The 21,845-nt window shown below is 36.8% G+C and overlaps 1 protein-coding gene and 1 pseudogene across 5 annotated transcripts in view; both read right to left on the reverse strand.

Moving 5' to 3' along the window:
* The window catches only part of BTRC (beta-transducin repeat containing E3 ubiquitin protein ligase), a 196,611-nt gene that overhangs the window by 105,888 nt on the left and 68,878 nt on the right, over nt 1-21,845 (reverse strand). The gene's annotated exons all lie outside the window — the stretch shown is intronic.
* LOC135273965 (transcription factor E2-alpha-like) lies at nt 12,964-20,960 on the reverse strand (annotated as a pseudogene).

A 21,845-nucleotide genomic window follows, 5' to 3' on the forward strand; every position in this document is an offset into this window, starting at 1 on the left:
AAAAGCTAATATCCCCAGATATAAAACCATCTCAAGTAAATAAACTACATTTCTGAAAGCTAGACTGGGCTAGATTAAGATCTGTGTGTAGGTGTATATCTCTAATACGGACTGGCTCTTGTTTCATCATTTTTTCCTTATTATTAAGAAATTATTAATACAGGCTTATTATTATACTTCCCCACTAATGATACTGCCTTAACGTCTCTCTGGGTCTTTAAAATTACAAATACCATTCCTCTCACCTATTTCTATAAATTTTTGGTTCCCAAGGCTGAAAAACATGTATTAGCATAGATTTTGAAGGGTATGCCTTAAAGAAAAGTAACATATGGAAAGAAAAAAAAACCACACACCATACATTATATCCCTTGCTTTCCTCTTAAAATGGCAAGTAGACTAATTATACTCCTTGTTTGGGATACTTGAGTTTAATCTGTAACTTTTGCTGTAAATCCTGCTTTGCATTTTCTGTTCATCTCTATTACAGAAATGAAAAAACTAGAATGAGAGAAAATATGTTTTTAAACAGAAAACAGCAAATGTAACTCAGATTAATTGTATTCTCATGGGTCTCTAAGTAGCCAGACCCTAAGGTAGTATTGGCCTAAGGATTTAAAATTTGAGTGAGAAGTCTTCTATTTCTGAAGGGTCAAAGGTTATAAACACCAATTCATGTCTTCAATTTTTCATTTGTTAACATCACCAAACAACAAAATAAAAGTAAAACCAAAACAGATTAGTCTGAAGTTCTACCAGGGGTAATTTAATAAATTTATTGGGGAAGATGGCTAATTATACTACTCCAGGGATAAACAACCTTGTTGTTTTTTGTTTTTGTTTTTAGTTGTTTTAAAGCAATGCTCTTTGATGGGTAAGTAACAAAATTTTAAAAGATGTTTTTTCTCCAAGAGAAGAAACTGCTTTTTTCTACAGCAATGCAAATAATTTCTACTTAAAGGATAACAAAATTATTTCTCTTAAGCCTAGGTCTTAAATTATTGGAATGCTAGAGAATGGCTATATACCTCTAATCTACTATTTTGCTAACTACACAGAATTTTGTGCATTTCTGACAAATGCTACAATTAATTTGATTATGCTGTCATTACTTTCCACACCATAACTATCTTCGATTTAAAGAATCACAAGACATGTACATTTGCTTTTCTCAAAATTATCTCACAAGTCACTAAATTATAGAAAATTTTACTATCATTTAGCAGAAATTGTTTTCTTTGGAAATATTAATAATTCTTTGTTGATTGAAGAAAAAAGTGATAAACAATCAAAATGTTTCCAAATTATTTTGTCTTTGATCAGAACCTAATTTTAAAGTGGCCTTTTCATTTAATTTAATAATCACTGTAGCACTGAAATTCAAATTGAGCTAATTTTAATGAATATTTTAAAATCTGCTATTAGTTATCATCAATGGCATGTTATTACTAATATCAGTCACTATAATTACTATTAGTAATTATTACTAATATACTAATATCTGTTATTAGCTATCATCAATAGCACTTGTTGCATTATGGAATGGAAAACACCACGAACTTCAGAGTTTGGTAATATATAATTGGTTTGACAGATATCAAACATTAATTTTAATATCATAGTAGTTGTTCTTGCAGTACAGAATTTGTGAATACCATAATAGCTAATTGTGGTATTAAAGTACCTCCTGCCAAAATACCCTCTTGTGGAAACAAGTGTATAATACACCTTTTGCTCCTATACACAATGAAAGAATAGTTGACTTCAAAACTAGTTGCCTAACACTGCTGTACAAAGGATATTCTGGGTAGCGGTCAGTAAAGAAAGCATGGGCATTTCTAAATGCCAGTGGTTCCCAACATCTCCTTTCCTTCTGAGTGGAATGAAGTCTGAGAGCACTGACTTGTGGGTCATTCAACCCACGAGGGCCTGGATAGGTTTCAAGAATAACAGAGGTCATGTAATTGCCAAAAGAGCATTAGCCACTCAATCATAATGGATAATTAAATGACCTACATGATTCCTGAAATAGCTGCTCTATATTTGGTCTATTACTTGTGTCCCTCAAGATAAGCTACTCTGTCTGGTCTGCCTTGACCCGCAAAAGTCCAACCTGTGCCTGAACACTAGCTGCATGCTGCTATTGCTTTGTAACCGCCCCCCACCACCCCCACAGTATACATGCCCCAGACTCTGCTTTCAAGAGGACACACATAAAAAAATCAATCTTGTATCCTTCTCCCTATTGTGCTCTCTGGAATACAAATGACTAAAGCAAACAAAAAAATTAGTAAATTCCTGGTTTAGATCTTTGGGAGATAGAGGGAAGAAACATAAGAACTACAGAGAAGGAAAGACATGGTTAATTTTTTTTTAATGTTTTGCTCATATGCCTTCAATGAATTTCTACATTTGATTATAAAGCTAGTCGGGGATTTTTTGTGGGCAGCAAGTCATTAAAACTCCAGTTGCCTAGACTGCATTTTTGATGGTGTTGAATATTAGAATCTTTCCTGGCCTGGTTTTGTAGTCCATACAGAAAGCAAAGTGCCTCTCAACAAAATGAAATATACACAGCATCAACCGTTTATATAATAGCAGTAGCCAAGAAAGCAAGAATCTATAATGCCTCAAATTTTCATCTCTCTAAATAGTTCAACAGTCTCACTACAATACTTAGTCAGAATTATAACCAAATAGAAGGCAGTTGTATCAAATAATAAAAATGTACTGGATTATTTGCTTCTTTAGGAGGAAAAGGTCTGCCTTTGGCCCTAGAGGTAGCTGCACATCTAGCAAACAATACAGAAAAAGACAAGAGACAAGTAAAGAAAGACAACCTCACAATAATGGCAAGGGACACAGGATGTGAGGGACAAAAGAGATCACATTTAGAATACCTTAGAGGCTAGTAGGATTTTTCTGTCTCCACAGGAAATTATGTAGCTTGAGGCTACTGGCTATCCTGATCTCTAGTACATGGATAGCTTATTAAACCTAGAACATATCTGTTTTAGTTAACTTCTGAGCAGGGGGAGTGGGTTAGAGGCGGGAAGAGAACAAAAATGTACTTAAATGCTGAATTTTTTCTCCAGGCTGAATGCCTTTCATCCAATAAGACATTCAAAGCAGTGACCCAGCAAATGGATTGAAAAAGCAATCTTCCATCCCAGTGCCACATTATCATTCCTATTCAGTATTCTCCATGAGATATCTCAATCAGCTGTGTGTAAGTGACAACGCAGCCCATTGCTGGGTTAATTAAACATTTGACTTTAACACCCTCCCCGTCATTAAGCAAATAAAAGCAGATAATTCAAACTGCACTTCATCCTCAGGGTACACAACACACATGTCAAAATTAAGAGAGTCCAAGGCCTCTGGGGAATTCTGTTGGGGCTATAATCAGTTTAAATCTTATCCGGTTTATCAATTATTCTATTGATTAAACCAAAGCGATTATACACAACTCCTCTGCCACATGGGATTGATGTCAGTAGAGCAAGAAAATAACTCCAGGAGGTTCCAAACCTATTTTAAAAGAGACCAACAGACAGACCAATAATAGTCGATTATTACATACCAGTGATCCATATACTGAAGAGTTGATTCTTAGTTTCAGGCAGGTGAAGTGAACTGTTTCCAATCACTATGTCCCTCCACTATACCTTACAGTTGGCTTGAGTAAATTTATGTCTTGAAAGATCAACATATTTTCTACTAATTTAAACAGAAGCTAGCATGCTCAGCAGTTGAAATATATTTTATAGATACTGACCCTAAGCGCTAACAGAGAGAATCTCAAACGGAGAAAACTAAAATTTTTTCTAATCTTACCTGTAAGATGTAAGAATGAAAAGGGACATATTTGAGAGCTGATATTCCTACAAATATATAATCACCTCACTATTCCAATGTCCTAAAACACAATTATTCCTGAAAAACTGAATCTAAGAAATCAGAAAGATCTTACCACAGAGTCATGACTCCTTTTATTAATTCCAAGGGCACACATCTTCAATGCCATTAATAACAATGAAAATATATAGTTGTATCTTCAAATGAAATATTGATAACTAAACCCTAACATATCGAGTTTTTACCAGAAATTGGTAACCACAATTTAGTTACCCTTCTGCCCCATTCATTGTGTAATAGCTTTCAAATGTCTAGAACCCCTATAACCTCAAGGCCATGCCCTACCATATATGAGAAAACCACTAATAAAACCTACTAACAGAATGGGGGAGGGTAGTTAGACTACTCCACACCTTAAATCTGTGCACTTACAGCCATGCTCTTCAGAAAGGAAATTTGTTCACTGCTATCCTGGCAACACATGTGCATTCAACCATAATTTAACATATCTCCTTCAGATTTTTTGTTTTCAGGCAGACTAAGTAAGAAACCTACATTAGCATGCTGTATTCTACACTCACCACCAGAAATACTGAGGGTGCTATTTGTAATTGTATTCTTTTTAAGAGGTTTATTCTCTGCAGCTGTTTTCTGCTTGCAGTGTATTTTGTGTAATCAGCACATCATCATAAATACATTGGCTGTTCCCCTGAGGGTAGCTGTCAGTGTTTAATTTACAGAACAACCTGGCCAATGTGAATTTTAACACTACAGCACTATGGCAAGGAGTTACCATACTCTGTGAAAAACAGGTTTCTATGAATTTTTATATCGAGCTGGTCCCAGGACAATTTAGGTTCTAGAAATCCACTGTTTAAAGAAGCACTTTATACCTTGTATGCAGCAGACTCTTTCTCAGTTATATCCTCAGTAGAAGCCCCAAACTAACCACCAAATCACCAGTGGGAACTACAAATTCTGAAGACAACAAGGATTGAAAATCTATGATCTACCAGTAGGAGGCACTGTAACAAATATTATCATCTCTTTTTAAGCTACATGTAGCGGTATCACAAACATCACTATTCTCTTAGGAGGTATGTAAAGACAGAGAGAAAACCATTTAAGACATAGACTAGTCTGAAATATACATTATCACTTTTTTGTTGAGATGAGATATATCTGATATGAACATAAGTATACCATTTCCTTAGGACTGCTACTAGGCCAGACCTCTAGATCAATAAGTGGGAAAAAAATACATATGACTACTGGTTATCAATACTAGTAATTTATATACATAATGACTGGTACATAAGTACTTAATACATGTATAACAAATAACTATAAGCTCCTTGAGGATAGAGTCTGAATCTTAATTTATGCCAAATACTTTGTACAGTAATTGGCAAATAAAAGATACTCTATGTGAATTGAATGGAGTTGTGGCTAGTTGTGAAGGCCATGTTATCTGTAAAGCCTTACATCTACATGATGTCAAAAGGATTTTCTAAATCAGTAAAATGGCCCTAAGGACAATATAGAAAGTACAAATTATATATGCTAGTCATTTTAGTGAGAGCTATTTGTATAAGAAATCTAAGTACCTCAATCTCACAATGAAAAACAAATTGGCCTACAAAATAATGGTATATACAAACATTTTAATAATGAAGATTACATAGAAGAAATGAAAACTTTTCTATGCTATATACTTGTTTCTTTATATTTACTGTGATCAAATGGAGAGTGATCATTTTAAATGCTCAGAACGGTAACCAATAGCACTTTCCTATTACTGAACTGGTTTTATATGCACACATACACATTCCATAAATCAAGTGATGATACATATGTATTTTTCTGTTAAGGGCCATTTTTACAAGTTAGAATGGCTAGAGTTAAACTGAATCAAAATACATTTCATATTGAGTTGTCCTCAATGTATTTGCTTTTAATGTTGCACAGGACTACATTTGCATCATGTTTACAAAAATCATTACATTGTGACTAAGATTCTTTTTTTCTTTTAAAGGAACAAAATCACTGACTTCACTTAGGAGGGTTTAAAACTTACCCAAATTTGTGGTAAAGTTAATTTTTAAACTATTAAGTAGAACAACAGCGATCTTTACAACTTGCTTTAATATTACTATAACTAAACATTTTTCTCTATAACAATTTTTCATTTTATATAAGCATAATCATATACAAGCAAAATCTGATAACATCTTTAAACTGACTGACCTCAGTATACATTTTTCTCTATAACAATTTTTCATTTTATATAGTAAAATCTGATTAACACCTTTAAACTGACTGACCTCAGTATTTCTAACAACCAAAAAAAAGCTGAATCTAAAAATATGAACAAGCCCTGTATCATTTATCCTTTCTATGATGCTAAGATATTTTTAAAATGTTAATTTCTTTTTATGTTTATGTCACTGAAGGGCAAAATGAGAAAAAAGATGATCCACCAACTTTTTTTCACTGATTAAAAGAGATTTTTAATTCAGTTGAATATTTACAACTTAGTACTAAAAAAACTTTATGCCTAATAAAACACACCTTAATTTTTAATAAAAAAATGTATCACATTCTTTTCTTTTCAATTTAGAATTACAAAAATACATCCTGGGACCTTTTGAACTAAACTGGATGGGGTTAGACTGAGGTCACACTGTATTTTCTCTTCCCTGGAGACCATGTAGTAGTTCCATAGGCTGCCATTAGATAGCAGCACAGTACACACCATCAGTCATGTCTCTCATAGTCTCTCCCGTTAAGGTTGGGATTCTCTCAGTTATACACACACACACACACACACACACACACACACACACACGATTCTAATTCAATTAGTGCAGTCGGCAACTCCAGAAAAGAGTAATTCAATTAGTGCATTGTGGAGCTCTACAGTACCTCTAAGCAGATGTTCACCATCTTCAGGAACTGGGGCTAGGTTTAAAATACCTGTACCACTCTGATATGCGACTACATTGTCATTTGTCAAAGTGCTTACATATGCTTTTCTGGCTTCAAAGAAAAGATGAGGAAACAAACCCAGGCTAAGTTCTTGGAAATTTTTCCGTCATTCACAACAAAGAGGTATGTGAAATCTTAGGCAGTAATTACATTATTCAAATTTGTTCAAAACAAGATGTGTTTACACTGTATTCTGCCTTATTACACTTTTTTTTTTTTTTAAAGACAGAGACAAAGTCTCACTCTGTCGCCCAGGCTGCAATGCAGTGGGTGTGATCACGGCTTACTGCAACCTCTGCCTCCCAGGTTCAGGCGATTCACATGCGTCAGCTTCCCAAGTAGCTGGGATTATAGGCATATACCACCATGACCAGCTAATTTTTGCATTTTTAGTAGAGGCGAGGTTTCACCATGTTGGCCAGGCTGGTCTCAAACTCTTGGACTCAAGTGATCCAAGCACCTCGGCCTCCCAAAGTGCTGGAATTACAGGCGTGAGCCACTGCACCCAGCCCACCTTTCTTTACACACTATATTATTGCAGATTTTTTTCAGCACTGCCTCTAGTTATGCATGCCACAATGTAATGAAGACACTATCAAATGTGGGATGTATTCATGAGGAAGGACAAGCAGGATAACACCAGAATTGGTTATGAAAATGGCAGGAATGATTATTGACAGTTTTCTAAAGAAACACTAACAGAACCAGAAAAGAAACATTCAACCTGGGGAACAGAAGATATAAGCAACATGATAGCTATCCTCAAACATACAAATATGTGAAAAAGATAAAAAGTTTAGTTCCTTCTTGAGAAAAACTTTTTTTTTTTTTTTTTTTTTGAGACAGAGTCTCACTATTGTACCCCAGACTGGAATACAGTGGTATGATCTCGGCTGACTGCAACCTCTGTCTCGAGGTTCAAGCAATTCTCGTGCCTCAGCCTCCCAAGTAGCTGAGACTATAGGCCCATGCCACTAGCCTGGCTAATCTTTTGGATTTTTTAGTAGAGACGGGGTTTTACCATGCTGCCCAGCCTAATCTTGAACTCCTGAGCTCAGGCAATCCGCCTGCCTCAGCCTCCTAAAGTGCTGGGATTATAGGCGTGAGCTACCATGCCCGGCCAAGGAAAAACTTTCTAATAGAATCAACAAAGTAGAAAGCAAGATCCTTCAAGACGTTCGATTGACCAATAATGGTGGTGAGCAGGCAGGGATTAGATAACTCCCTGCCAAACACATTTCATAAAGGATTCCTATATCATGAGACATATGTGACTAGATGGTCCTCTGATGTCTGGTCCAATGCTTAAATTCTATGGTTCCATAAATACACTGATGTTTGCTCATGAGGCAAGCCTGGAGTTTAAATAATAAAGCTAATCATTAATTGTGGAGGTGTGGTATAAAAAGCCCATAAACTGTGAGGCATTTTCAATGTATTGATGCATAATACACCAAAGAAGAAGAAATTTTGTATAGTGTCTTTGTACTAGATTTAGAAAACTCCATAAAAGTACATTTCAGTCTCATTTATTAAATACTTGCATTCCTCTTATTCTTCTAAGATTGCAAAAAATGGTTTGTTTTCATTCATCCTGTAGAAATCAGCCAATGAGAAATCAATTTCTACAAGAATGATTTTTGAAAACTCCCCCACTGAGTCAAGACAGTGGGTTCTCATAGCTTAAATGCAAATCTACATCAATGTTTATGCTTTAAAAATTCAGAGCAATACTTAAAAACAACAATAACTAGTTCTTAATATCCCTCCCTTTGGTATTACTTTCTGAGCACAATATTTTTAAGGACAAAAATCTGGATACAAAGGAGCAGGACTTATATTTTATAAGTATTATCTCCTCTCTTTCTAGCATGACCTCAAAGCAGGAATTACCAACACCATTTTTCCAGTGCATTTCACTGGACTGACACAACACAGCTCTTGCCTTTCATAGCTGCAGAGGAGAGGGCTAAGCTAAATAGTTGCTTTTTTTAAAAAGATAGAGTCTCACTCTGTCAACCCAGGCTGGAGTGCAGTCTTATGATCTCAGCTCACTGCAACCTCAACCTTCAAGGCTCAAGCAATCCTCCCACCTCAGCCTCCCAAGTAGCTGGGACCACAGACCAGTGCCACCATGCCTGGCTAATTTTTTATATTTTTGGTAAAGACGAGGTTTCATCATGTTGCCCAGGCTGGTCTGGAACTCCTGAGCTCAAGTGATCCACCCACTTCAGCCTCCCAAAGTGTTGGGATTACAGGTTTGAGCCACAGTGCCCAGTCACTGAAGTACTTTTCAATACAAATTCTTTTCAATACTCCAGAAGAACTGCATAAAGGTCATTCTCAGTAAAACTTTACTTACAAATTCTATGCCCAAAAATGGAGGAAAATGAGAGCATACATCAACAGTGCTTCCTTAGAAGAAAAAAGTTTTTTCAAATATATATGCTGTTTTAAGATGTACTGTGATTTACAAATTCATACTTATAGTTTAAAAAAAAAGATGTAATTTAAAACATAATAGAAAACTCATTCTATTACTACAAAATATTTTCCAAAAATATATGGTGGCTTTTTCAAGGAAGATTTTCTATTCATGTGCCATAAGTTGAACTAATATAAGCACAATGTTTCTTCCATATTACCTATTAATGAACTTTCTTACTATAAACACAAACTTTCCACATAAAAAAATTTTCTTTCCAAAATGTTAAAGTCTTCTATAATTTCACCACTTGTTGAAGACACTGGATAATCAGAGCAATAAATAAAATAGCTGGGTGAATTCTGATTGGCCTAGCAATACTGCCATATAGTAGACTATCAGTTTAATAAACTATCTCAACGGATCTCTTTACCCAGTACCACCTTCCCAACTTCCTGCCTCCACAAAAACAGAACTGGGACCTAACCTGATTCTTCCTTATAATAGGGTGTTCCATAAATCCCACTATTAATAATACACTAACCCAACTTTATCTCCTTTGCCCACAGCCTACATTTATTTTCCAGGGTTAAGTTTGTTTGGCTCCATCAGCACCACTTCTCTTTAACACTGTCCCTTTCCATGCATTTAAGGCAACTACTTCCAACCCTATCAATGAAAGCAGACAAATGGGGGAAAAAGGAATGAACTGCAAACACCTCAAACAAGAAAGGTTGCTTAAAAAACCAAGTGTCACATTCTGACAGTTCAATATTTCATAGCCAATACAAGGAATGTGCAACGATACTGCAACTTTAAATCTTTTCTTCCTATGTCAGTCTCTCTTTCTCTCATTGTAATGCCAAAGGGAACAGCAATCAGAGTGGAGATGTTCAACGTGATAGAGGTCAGGACACCATCGGATCAACGTACCAGAAACACGACCTTGTTTATTTTTTTTCCACAGTATTATTGTTTACAGGGTGCTTTGCTCATGTACCTTGTGGTTCTTAGCTAAAAGATGAAATTACAGCCCAGGATGAAGCGCTCAGGCACACATCCAATTTGTGTTTCCATCTCAGAAAACAAAAAGCTTCTAAGGCCCTCAGGCTGCCATTCAAACTTGGAGGCTGACATTTTTAACAGCATGAACCAGAGACTGGCAGAGAGAATGATCTAATGCATTTCTGACTTGTCAATCAAAAATCTCACCTCTGCTGTCTTGTAAACAGTTGGGGACCATCTAACTACATTCATAAACCTAGGGAGAGCTTACTGCCAGCTGGGGTGCTGTAGCCACATGCTCTGGCTTCTAGTCACCAAAATCATGATTCAGTTTTATAATCTCACTGTAAATAGTCCATAGGCACATTTCCAGGACTACTGGAATTGAACCAGAGTAGGAAATACAAAAGAGATTTTGGTCAAATACTATGTTATTTTCAAGCTGCTGGAATCCTGTATTCATTTTATCCTCATTTTACCACTTCTCCCCAAAAGATTGCACTGTCCTGCAGTTGACATAAATAATGACCTGCTTTTTTAAAATCTAGGGGAAATATGCTCTTATATTAAAATTTCCCTTATAGTTTATCACCAGTAACAAAACAGGTACTCCCCCGAACAATGGCTCATATAAAGGGTAGAAGCTACAACTAACAATAGCAAGTGTATTTTGGTAAAACTAATCATGTACTTTCTTTTAAATATAAAACTTACATTCATATACAAAAGCTTTGTATTTACTAATTTGACATAATGTAGTATATGTGTATGTGTGAAACATAAAAACATAAAATGAGATTACTTTGATTGCTATTCTTTCCCTTCTGTTTAAGACCATCTAATCCAACACACATAAAAAATTGGACCCAATCAGGCTAAAACTTGAATTTTTTGTTAAAGAATCAAGTATGAAAATGAATACTCCTTTTCTTCATGTCAATTTTACAGGACACAGAATTCCAATTTAATTCATACCAAGCCATAGATAATAGGTTTGCAACAAAGGTCTGGAGGATTAGAATGGTGCACCTGAGAACTTTAAAAGGCAGATGACAGATAACCCAGCAGGAGAAAGCACACTCCAAAATCCCGTTTCATTGTGATGTACTGCATCCCAAAGCCCAAATAACTATTTCAATATAATAGCCTTTTTCTTCCGAGGACTGAGAATAAGCTTAGAAAAGCTCATAACTACTCAACATCACTCCCAGGAAGAAGAAACTCATGAGTATCAGCTCCCAATGGTAAAGTACTGCAGTTCTTATATACCTAAACAGCCACACAGTCAGGAGATTGTTGTTGTTGTTGTTTTCCCTCAATGAGTCATCTGTAAATAACCTGGGCTTCTCTCTTCATGAAAAATGACAAGGGAAAGAGTTTTCTGAATGCTATCTACTAAGATTCTGTAGCTTGGCAGTAGACATAAAATACCAAGTTTACAACAACAAAACACTACCCTATAAAGTAGAACAATAGTGAAAGATGGTATAAATAGTTGTGGCAGTCACAAAACATCCAATAATGATTCCTGAATAGCACAAAAAGAACTCCTGTGGTACAATGGCCTCTACTCGGCACAAAGAAAGATGGCAATAACAAGAAGGTAATCTCATAGTATAAAGAAAGTAAGAGTATTTCTCCAGACTCCAGAGAATACAGGTGAGTCTTAACTTCCCATAGCCAGATTTTGTCTCATAAGGACAGTCATCCGCAGAAGTTCCCATCACCTCTTTAAGGTTTTCATCAATTCCATCCTTTTGGTTTGTGCTTCTTAAACTGGGGCAACATCAGGCCCCCAAAGTTATCTGTATCTCCCTTCTGCCATTAGAGGTACTGTGGAAGTTAGGTCAATTAGGAAAAATCCAACATTATTCAAAACAAAACAAAACAAAAAAATAAAGCAATAAACCCTTTATCTAGGGTGAAGAGTTTAATTTTTAGAACCCATCATAAAAAATTAAAAGAAAAAATTTAAGGAAATCTGACTGTCTCATAATAAGAGGATTTGGTTTACTCTAAATATCGGATAATACCTCATTTTAGCCTGTAAATGAACATTAGCTGTATCACAGACATATTGAAATAGCAATAAAAGAGTCTGTTATTTCAAAACTTGAAATATTTATTTAAGTAACCAAGCAGGCATCTGGAAAGACAAATCAGCCTAAGATATCGCTGCTATAGGCAGACTATTTCCAAATAAGACTATTTCCAGAATAAGATAAAATGTAGCAAATTCAGGTCATCTCTACTTTTCTCTCTTTTTTTTTTTTTTGAGACATAGTCTCACTCTGTCACCCACGATGGAGTGCAGTGGTGCAATCTTGGCTCACTGCAACCTCCGCCTCCTGGGTTCAAGCGATTCTCCAGCCTCAGCCTCCTGAGTAGCTGGGACTACAGGTACGTGCCACACCGCCTGGCTAATTTTTTGTATTTTTAGTGGAGACGGGGTTTCACTCTGTTAGCCAGGATGGTCCCGATCTCCTGACGTGATCCGCCTGCCTTGGCCTCCCAAAGTGCTGAGATTACAGGTATGAGCCATCGCGCCTGGCCAGGTAATCTCTACTTTTCTTACTGAATGTATATAAAAGTTGTAAAGGCAGAAGATGATCAATAGATTTCAATGTTGGCTAAAATATTTTAAAAATCCATAATTACATTCTTTTTAAAAGAAACAATCTTTAATATATTTCCAACATTTTACACATGCACTTTTTTTAAAAAATACAACGTTTAATCATCGGGTTGACCAGGAAATGCAATGCTTAGTCTAGAAACAGCAGCAGAAATAGCGAGAGACACAGAACTTTTATATAAAAAAACTTGCTGCTTACAAAACATAAGCAAAAAAAAAAAGCTTAAAAAAAAAAAAAGAAAACCCAGAGACCAAAGGCAGCATCCTTGCTAATTTTCACCTATATTAAGAAAAAAAAATCTTATAATTAATGTTCTTTATTTTCCTTTTAAAAAAAAAATTACACGTAGGCACAATTTGCTGGTGGCTTTTGAAGAATAAGCCAGGTTTCCACAGCATCTCCCTCGAGTGGTATGTTTCGATTTCTCCACATTTTACAGTTAAGACATTTTTTTTTTCTTTTCTGACGAGGTGTATGTTTTGTTGCTTGCTTTCAGGTTTTGTTTACTTTCACATGTGCCCGGCGGGGTTGTGGGCTTCGCTCAGGGCTGGGTGGACCATGAAATGCACCATCTGGGGGTCTTCGACCACGCCTGACACCTTCTCCTCTTCTCGCCATTTCCAACAGGCAGACTTCGGGGTTCAGGTTCCGCTCTCCCACTTGTTGCTTCAAGTTCAGGATGACCGGGACTGCCTGGTGCAGAGTGAGCAGTTTGGTCTGGTCTGAGGTTTCTTGCTGTTGAGGTGCAGTTGGCACATGCGCCCCAGCTCCTTAAAGGCCTTGTTGATGTTGAGAACCCGCAGCTGCTCCCGGGCGTTATTGGCCACCTGGCGCTCCTTCTCCCCCTCGGCCTTCTGCTCTAGGGGAAGAAGGTCGCCCTCGTCCTCGTCTGGACTGGTCTGGGGCCGGGGGGCCTTCAGCTCCTTCTTCTCCTCCTCTGAGTGGTTGGCCGCCGACGTGTTTTCCTTCTCCTTTTTCTCCTCCCGCTTGATTTCGCAGGCGGCAGTTGCTGTGGCACCTGCTCGCCCTAGCCGCGGAATGCACCATCTGGGGGTCTCCGAGGTAAGAGTCGGGAGGCCGGGAGAGATAGGGGAGGGTGCCTAGCTGGCTGGGGAGGGCCGCGTGGTTGTGCAACACATGCACTTTTAATTCGGTGCTTAATCAAGGCTTAATTAAGAGAGGGTCACTTTCGGCCGGGCACGGTGGCTTTCGCCTGCAATCCCAGCATTTTGGGAGGACGAGGCAGGTGGATAACCTGCGGTCAGGAGCTCAAGACTAGCCTGGCCAATGCGGTGAAACCCCATCTCTACTAAAAATGCCAAAATTAGCTGGGCGTGGTGGCTCATGCCTGTAATCCCAGCTACTCAGGAGGCTAAGGCAGGGAGAATTGCTTGAATTCAGGAGGCAGAGGTTGCAGTGACCTGAGATCATGCCACTGCACTCCAGCCTGGGCAACAGAGAGACTCTGTCTCAAAAAAAAAAAAAAAAAAAAAAAAAAGAGAGAGACAGAGAAAGGGTCATTTCAGTGTGCCTAATGATTTCCATCTTTTCTCTAGATTGCTGCTTATCACTACCAGCATTTTAATTTTCCCAGTGTCTATTATTTTATAGAATAACGATAAAATGCAATAAAATAGTTAAATAATTGCACAAACATATGCTGCTGTGAAGATAAAGATGTTGACATCATTGAAACTGAACTGTTAACTGGCTGGCAGTGCCACTATATAATAGCTTGAAATATACATTTGTTCAACAAGAGTCCAAATTCTGCATACAGGATCCACTTCCAGGGGGACAATCATAGTTTGAATTGAATAAAAGACAAATGTATAACATTTGAGGACTGCTCACAAATCAGACTCTGCATGTTTTTCATGTGTAAATGTGTGGTCTTTGGAATGGTTAATTATCATTCATTCTGAATACAGAACATGTGTGTATGTATAGGTACTACTAGCAATAACTCAATGCTTTCTTGCCTCCCACCCTATATATGCTATTTGATAGTTTTCTTCAAATTATCTGTCTATTCATTTATTAATTCAGCAAAAGTATCAACTACTATACTTGACACTGGAAATATGAAATGAACAAAACACAGTGCTGCCCTCAAGGAACTCACGGTCTAATGGGAGAGCGGGACAAATACAAAAACAACTATATAGCTTATCAGTGCTATGACAAGGGTATCTACTGCATGCTCTGGGTACATGTTCTGAGTGGTTTAAGAGAGAGAAGGTAAAGATCTGGAAGGACTTATATCCTAGCTCAACTCGAGCTGAATCTTGAAGATTGGGTAGATAAAGGTAGAGAATAGGTAAGGGACAATAGGTGTTTGTGGAGGGGTTTTCCAGGTAAGTAGAAAATTATATGCAAAGACACAGATATATAAAAGAACACTGCACTTCTGGGGAACTGCAAAATTTGAAATGACTAACAATTATATGAGAGGGAGGTGGTGGTGGGATATAAGCGAAATTCAAACTTTGTTCAATTCAAAAACGTGAGCAGCTATCAATGAGATAAACAGTGACCAAAATCATTACCAGATGATGAATGTAGAATTTGAGCAAGAATATGATATAGGTGAAATTCAGAAATTACTAGTATTACTGAAATGGTAATCTCTGGGAGGACATTTAAAATACTTACTTCCTTCTTTTTTTTTCTTCTCCTTTCCCCCAAACACATGATTTTTAACTTTCTTTCTACTTCTCTGTATTTTCTACAATTAATGTTAAATGTTTTAATTTTATCTTATGATTTAATTAAATGGTAATAAAAATACTTAAAAACAAAACTTATTTGGGCATGTGTGTGTGCACAGAGGAACACATGGATGGATAAGTCACTCCAGATCAAAGGACACTAACATGTGAATTTAACAATAATCATCTTAAAAAGTGTAAGGATTATGGGTGATACTCTTGTTTATATATTTAACAAATAATACACATATTCCATAATAAACAATAATTCATTTTACTAGGAGAACAAAAAATTTCCCCACAAAACAAATAAATAAAAATGTTTGATTTCTCATTCCCTGCAAATCCCTAAGGGGAGGGGTGTAGCTGGTATAAATACAAGTCAAATGTTAACATATGCACAAAAAATAAATTTTTTATTATATAGAAATTGTGCTATACTGAAATTATTCATATACAACAGAGCGGGCATCAGCTACAGACTGAGAACCATTTCTGTCACAGGATAATTTTCCTTATTGGTATTGTTTTGTAATAGAATTTGAATGTTAATGTATATTCAATTTGATAATCCATATTCCTCTAAAATCTCAATGTAAAATTAAGTCTTTCACATATATACTGAATAATGCTTAATTTTCCTAGTATTGTTCCCTTTTAACATTTCACTTTGTACATGGACTTGTAAGCATTCTTAAGTAATAAAATACAACATATCTCCTAAATTCAATACAATTTCAGCCTCTGACATGGAACCCTAGCTAATGAGAACACATGGACACAGGGAGGGGAACATCATACACCGGGGCCTGTCAGGGGTTGGAGGGATAGAGGAGGTATAGCATTAGGAGAAATACCTAATGTGGATGAGATGGGTTGATGGGTGCAGCAAACCATTATGGTACGTGTATACCTATGTAACAAATCTGTGCGTTCTGTACATGTACCCCAGAACTTAAGGTGTATTTTTAAAAAATCATGTTTCACTTAGCTCAAGATTTCCCTAAAATTACTGGCTATACTTGATACCTAAAGTATTTTAAGGCCATATAAATCTACATATATATACATATATATATATACACACACACACACACATAAATCTACATATATATACACACACACATATATATACACACACACATATATACACACACTTATATATATACACACACATATATATACACACACACATATATATACACACACACACACACACACATATATATACATATATATATATTTTTTTTAATTGAAGTAGGATCTTGCTCTGTCACCCAGCCTGGAGTGCGGTGGCGCAATCATGGCTCACTGTAGTCTCAACCTCCCACCTTGGCCTTCCAGATAGCTGGGACTACAGGTGAGTACACCTAGCTAAATTTCTGTAGAGACAGGGTCTCACTATGTTGCCCAAGCTGGTCTCGAACTCCTGGGCTCAAGTGATTTGCCAGCCCTGGCCTTCCAAAGTGCTGAGATTACAGGTGTACCTCACCGTGCTGGCCCCTTACTTATATTCTTACAGTTAGAATTTCATTTCTCTTTTCTTTCAATATCTAAAGCAAAATAACGGATCTTAATTACTCAGCTATTTTTTTTTTTTAAGATGGAGTCTTGCTCTGTTGCCCAGGCTAGAGTGCAGTGGCGCAATCTCAGCTCACTAAAACCTCTGCCTCCCGAACTCAAGCTATTCTCCTGTCTCAGCCTTCCGAGTAGCTGGGACTACAGGCACACGCCACCACACCTGGCTTATTTATTTATTTATTTATTTATTTATTTAATAGAGATGGGGTTTCACCATATTGGTCAGGCTGCTCTTGAACTCCTGACCTCAAGTGATCCACCTGCCTCAGTCTCCCAAAGTGCTGGGATTACAGGCGTGAGCCACTGTGCCCAGGCTATTACTCAGCCTTTTTTTTCTTTCTTCTTCCTGAGAATATACCAAGTAATATTCAGCTATTTTTAATTACTTTAACTCTATTACTCATTCTCATTTAATATTATAGATTATAGGTATCACCATTTGCTGGGGATGAGCAAACGATTCCACAAAATACATCTACTGGTAATCAACAAATCTTAATTACTCATACACTTTCCAGGATAAATCAATGGAATGATGAAAATAAAAATATGTTCAAACTAAACATATCCCCATAGAATCTATTTGAACAATTTTTTTCAGCATTTCCCCTGTCACTAGTGTTCAAACCATCTCAATACTATGGTTTCAATTTGAGCTACGGAATAATCCAACAAATTCAGCAATGATTCCATAGCTCTTCCTTCTTTATTGTTGTAAGAATTTTGACTTAAGGTGCTTCAAACTTACTAAAATAATCCAATGATTAAAAAAAAAAAGGCCATGAAGATATTATATTACTGAGACATTTCCTTAAACGTATTTGTCAATATTAGTAAAAATGAGTATTCCTACTGGGACAACCACTTTGAAGAATTGCTTGACTGTCTCTTTTAAAGTTAAAAATACACTTACTCTTTGACCCAACAAATTCCACTCTTAGGCATGTACCTAAGAGAAATAAAAATACATGCCAAAACGAGACTTATACAAAACTGTTTATAGTAGCTTTATTCATAATAGGCCAAAATTGGAAACAATCCAAATACCTATCAATAAATGAATGGATAAACAAATTGTGGTGTACTAATATAATGAAATATATTTAGCAATATAAGAGAAATACTGATACACACAACAACATGGATAAATCTTAAAAACATTATACTGATTGAAAGAAAACAGACACAAAAGAATGTATACTATATGACCACATTTATATGAAGTTCAAGAATAGGCAACACTAGTCTTGGTGACAAATCACAACAGTAATTGCATATGGGGGATGGGTACAGACTGGAAAGGACTATGAGAGAACTCTCTCAGATTATGAAACTGTTGGGTATCTTGAAATTGAAGTAGGTTACACAAAAGTCATTTGTCAAAACTCACCTAAGAGTATACTTACGATCTATGAATTTCACTGCATGTAAATTTTACTTAAATAAAAATCTAAGTAAATAAAATAAAACCTAAACCAGAAGGATACAAACGCATTAAGACTGCTGTAGTTCCAGTAGGTGGGCACAGAAGATACTAGATTCAAATCCAGTTTCTGCCTGACAACCAGCACTATCAAGCACCTGTGTGTACTGAACCTGACATAGAATAAATTATTGAATTGACAGGATAAAACCAGTACATAAGCCCATTTTTGCTATATAAGACATAATAATAATCTTGTTGAGGCCAGGTGCAGTAGCTCACGCTTGTAATCCCAGCACTTTCGGAGGCCAAGGTGGGCATATCACCTGAGGTCAGGAGTTAAAGAACATCCTGGCCAACATGGCTGAAATCCCATCTCTATTAAAAATACAAATTTAGTAGAGATGGGGTTTCAGCCATGTTGGCTAGGCTGTTCTTAAGCAGTGTTTTTCACAGGCACTATAGCCCTGAACTCCTGGGCTTAAGCAATCCTCCCACCTCAGCTTCCTGAGTAGCTGGGACTACAGACAACTGTACCTGGTTCCTGCTCATTTTGTAAGTATCTTTCGAAAAGCAGAATTTTAAAAGAGTGAAGAAGTCCAATTTATGTTATTTCTTTTATGGTTCATTTTTCTGTGTCTTAGTTAAGAAATTTCTGCCTAACCCAAAGTCACAATGATTATTTTCGTCACATTTTCTATTAGTTTTATTTAGGTCTATGATCCATTTCAAGTTAATTTTTGTTACACAGTGCAGTGTAACAGTTGAGGTTCATTGTTTTGCACATGGATATCCAATTGTTCCAGCATAATTTGTTGAAACAAACTGAGACCAATGGATTTTAATAAAATAACAGAGGAAGTTCACTGATAAGGTTTCAGACACTATACTGCAACTAATCTTCAAGAGACCGCAACTACCTGAAAATGGTATTAAAATATCTTTCCTGGCCGGGCACAGTGGCTCACGCCTGTAATCCCAGCACTCTGGGAGGCCAAGGTGGATGGATCACCTGAGATTAGGAATTTGAGACCAGCCTGGCCAACATGGAGAAACCCCACCTCTACTAAAAATGCAAAAATTAGCTGGGCATGGTGGTATGAGCCTGTAATCCCACCTACTGGGGGAGGCTGAGACAGGAGAATCGCTTAAACCTGGGAAGTAGAGGTTGCAGTGAGCCCAGATCACACCATTGCACTCCAGCCTGGGTGACAAGAGTCAAACTCTATCTCAAAAAATAAAACAAAACAAAACAAAACAAAAACAAAAAACTAAAATATCTTTCCCTTTCAAACTATATACCTGTGCCAGGTCAGATATTACTCATATATGTCAACCAAAATAACAAACCACAATAGATGGAGTGCAGAAGCAGACATGAGAATCCAGCTGTCTTTTCTTAATCCAGACATTAAAGAGATTTGTAAAAATGTAATACAATGTTAGTCTTAATATTTTTTGAAAAATACACTTTTCATAAAAATATTATTTTCATTACTAATTATTTATAGTCTTTGGGTGAACTAAAGCATATTTAATTTTTTTCTCAATTTCCATGATAAATACAGTGAATATCAATAGATATAAGCCATATAAACAAAAGTACTTTAGGGTCCTCAACAATTTTTTAGGGATTTAAAGATCCTGGGTCCAAAACCAAGCTGTCATCATCTCTCTCTTCAATTATTGAAATTATCCTTTTTATAGCCAGAGTAGCACATCTAAATGCATCTTCTTATAGCCAGAGTAATGCAAATCAGATCAGGTAAAACATGTTTAAATCCTTTCAGTGACTTAACTATTCTTAGCATCAAGACTAAACTACATACTTTGAATGACCCACAAGACCTGAGTGATCAAGCTTCCCCAGTCTTTTCTCACTTCATTCTCCCATTTCTCTTTATTCTCTGAAACAACAGTCTCGTTTTCAGTAAGGTCCTTATATGCACTAAGCCTCATTGGCTCTTGGGGCCTTTGCACTGACTCTTCCTTAGGCCTGAAAAGTCCTCCTTCTCCTCCATTCCTTCCTGTTATCGAGTTAATTCTTTCTCATCCTTTGGATCTTAAACATTGATTACCTGATCTTCTTTACCCCAACTTTCAGGTTAGACAGGGTCCTTCTTTTATATACTCTTACAGCTCCTTGTACATTTCCTTCCTAGAATTTACTGGCTTGGGAGATTACACTTTGAGAATTATGTGATTTAATAGCTTTCAATCATTTCACAAAATAGAAATATAATAAACATCTATATAAGTATGTGAACTATTAAATAAAATTTTGCCAAATACCCAAGATCAATAGTTCTCATCAGATTCCCAAAGGGATCCATGACCCCTGTGTAGTGAAGAATTAATCTTTACCAAAGAGAGGTCTGGTCTTTGCTCTTGGCTACCGTAAAGTAGTCTCTAGGCTCCTGGAACTTCTTGCCTGGTAAGAGCTTCTCTGTTTGCCTGAGAGCTTTAGCTACTGGACAAATGTGATTCATGTTGGGGGCACTAAACCATACCTATAAGTTTCAACACCACGAGGAAATAAGAGCCTAGAGGTCAGCCATGTGAGCAGTATGTGACTGAGCAGCAATGAATATGCTGAACATCAAAGGCTCAGGTGAGTTTCATGGTTGGTAATACTCTGTGTGTATTGTTACACACTGTAGCTGGGAGGCAGTAATGCCATCCATGACTCCATGGGGAGAAGATGACAGGAAATTCTACAATTGGATCCTTTCCAGGTTCTGCCCTATGTGTCTCTTTTGTTGGCTAATTTTAACCTGTGTCCTTTCTCTGTAATAAACTGTGAGTATAATTGCTTTCAGTGAGTTCTAAGTCCCTTCCAGCAAGTTATCAAACCTAAGAGTGGTTGTGGGGACCTCTAAACATGAAACTGGTTTCTGAAGTAGGAGCAGCCTTTTAGGAACTACTGTTCCCTCAGACTCTGCAGACTGGCTAAACTAACTGCAATTCCAAAAAGGCAAAAACAAAAAACAATACACTAGACTACAAATTCTTCAATGGCAGAACCCTGTCAATATGATATGTAGTTAAAAATATAAGATATAGCCAAGCACAGTGGCTCACATCTGTAATCCCAGCATTTTGGGAGGATGAGGCAGACTTGGGAGGATGAGGATCACTTAAGCTGGGGAATTCGAGACCAGCCTGGGCAGCATGGTGAAACCCCGTCTCTACCAAAAAATACAAAAACTAGCCAAGTG

This window comes from Aotus nancymaae, unplaced genomic scaffold, assembly GCF_030222135.1.
Source record: "Aotus nancymaae isolate 86718 unplaced genomic scaffold, 86718_ANA_hifiasm-v0.15.2.pri h1tg000010l, whole genome shotgun sequence".
In the NCBI taxonomy this organism is placed as follows: Eukaryota; Metazoa; Chordata; class Mammalia; order Primates; family Aotidae; genus Aotus; species Aotus nancymaae.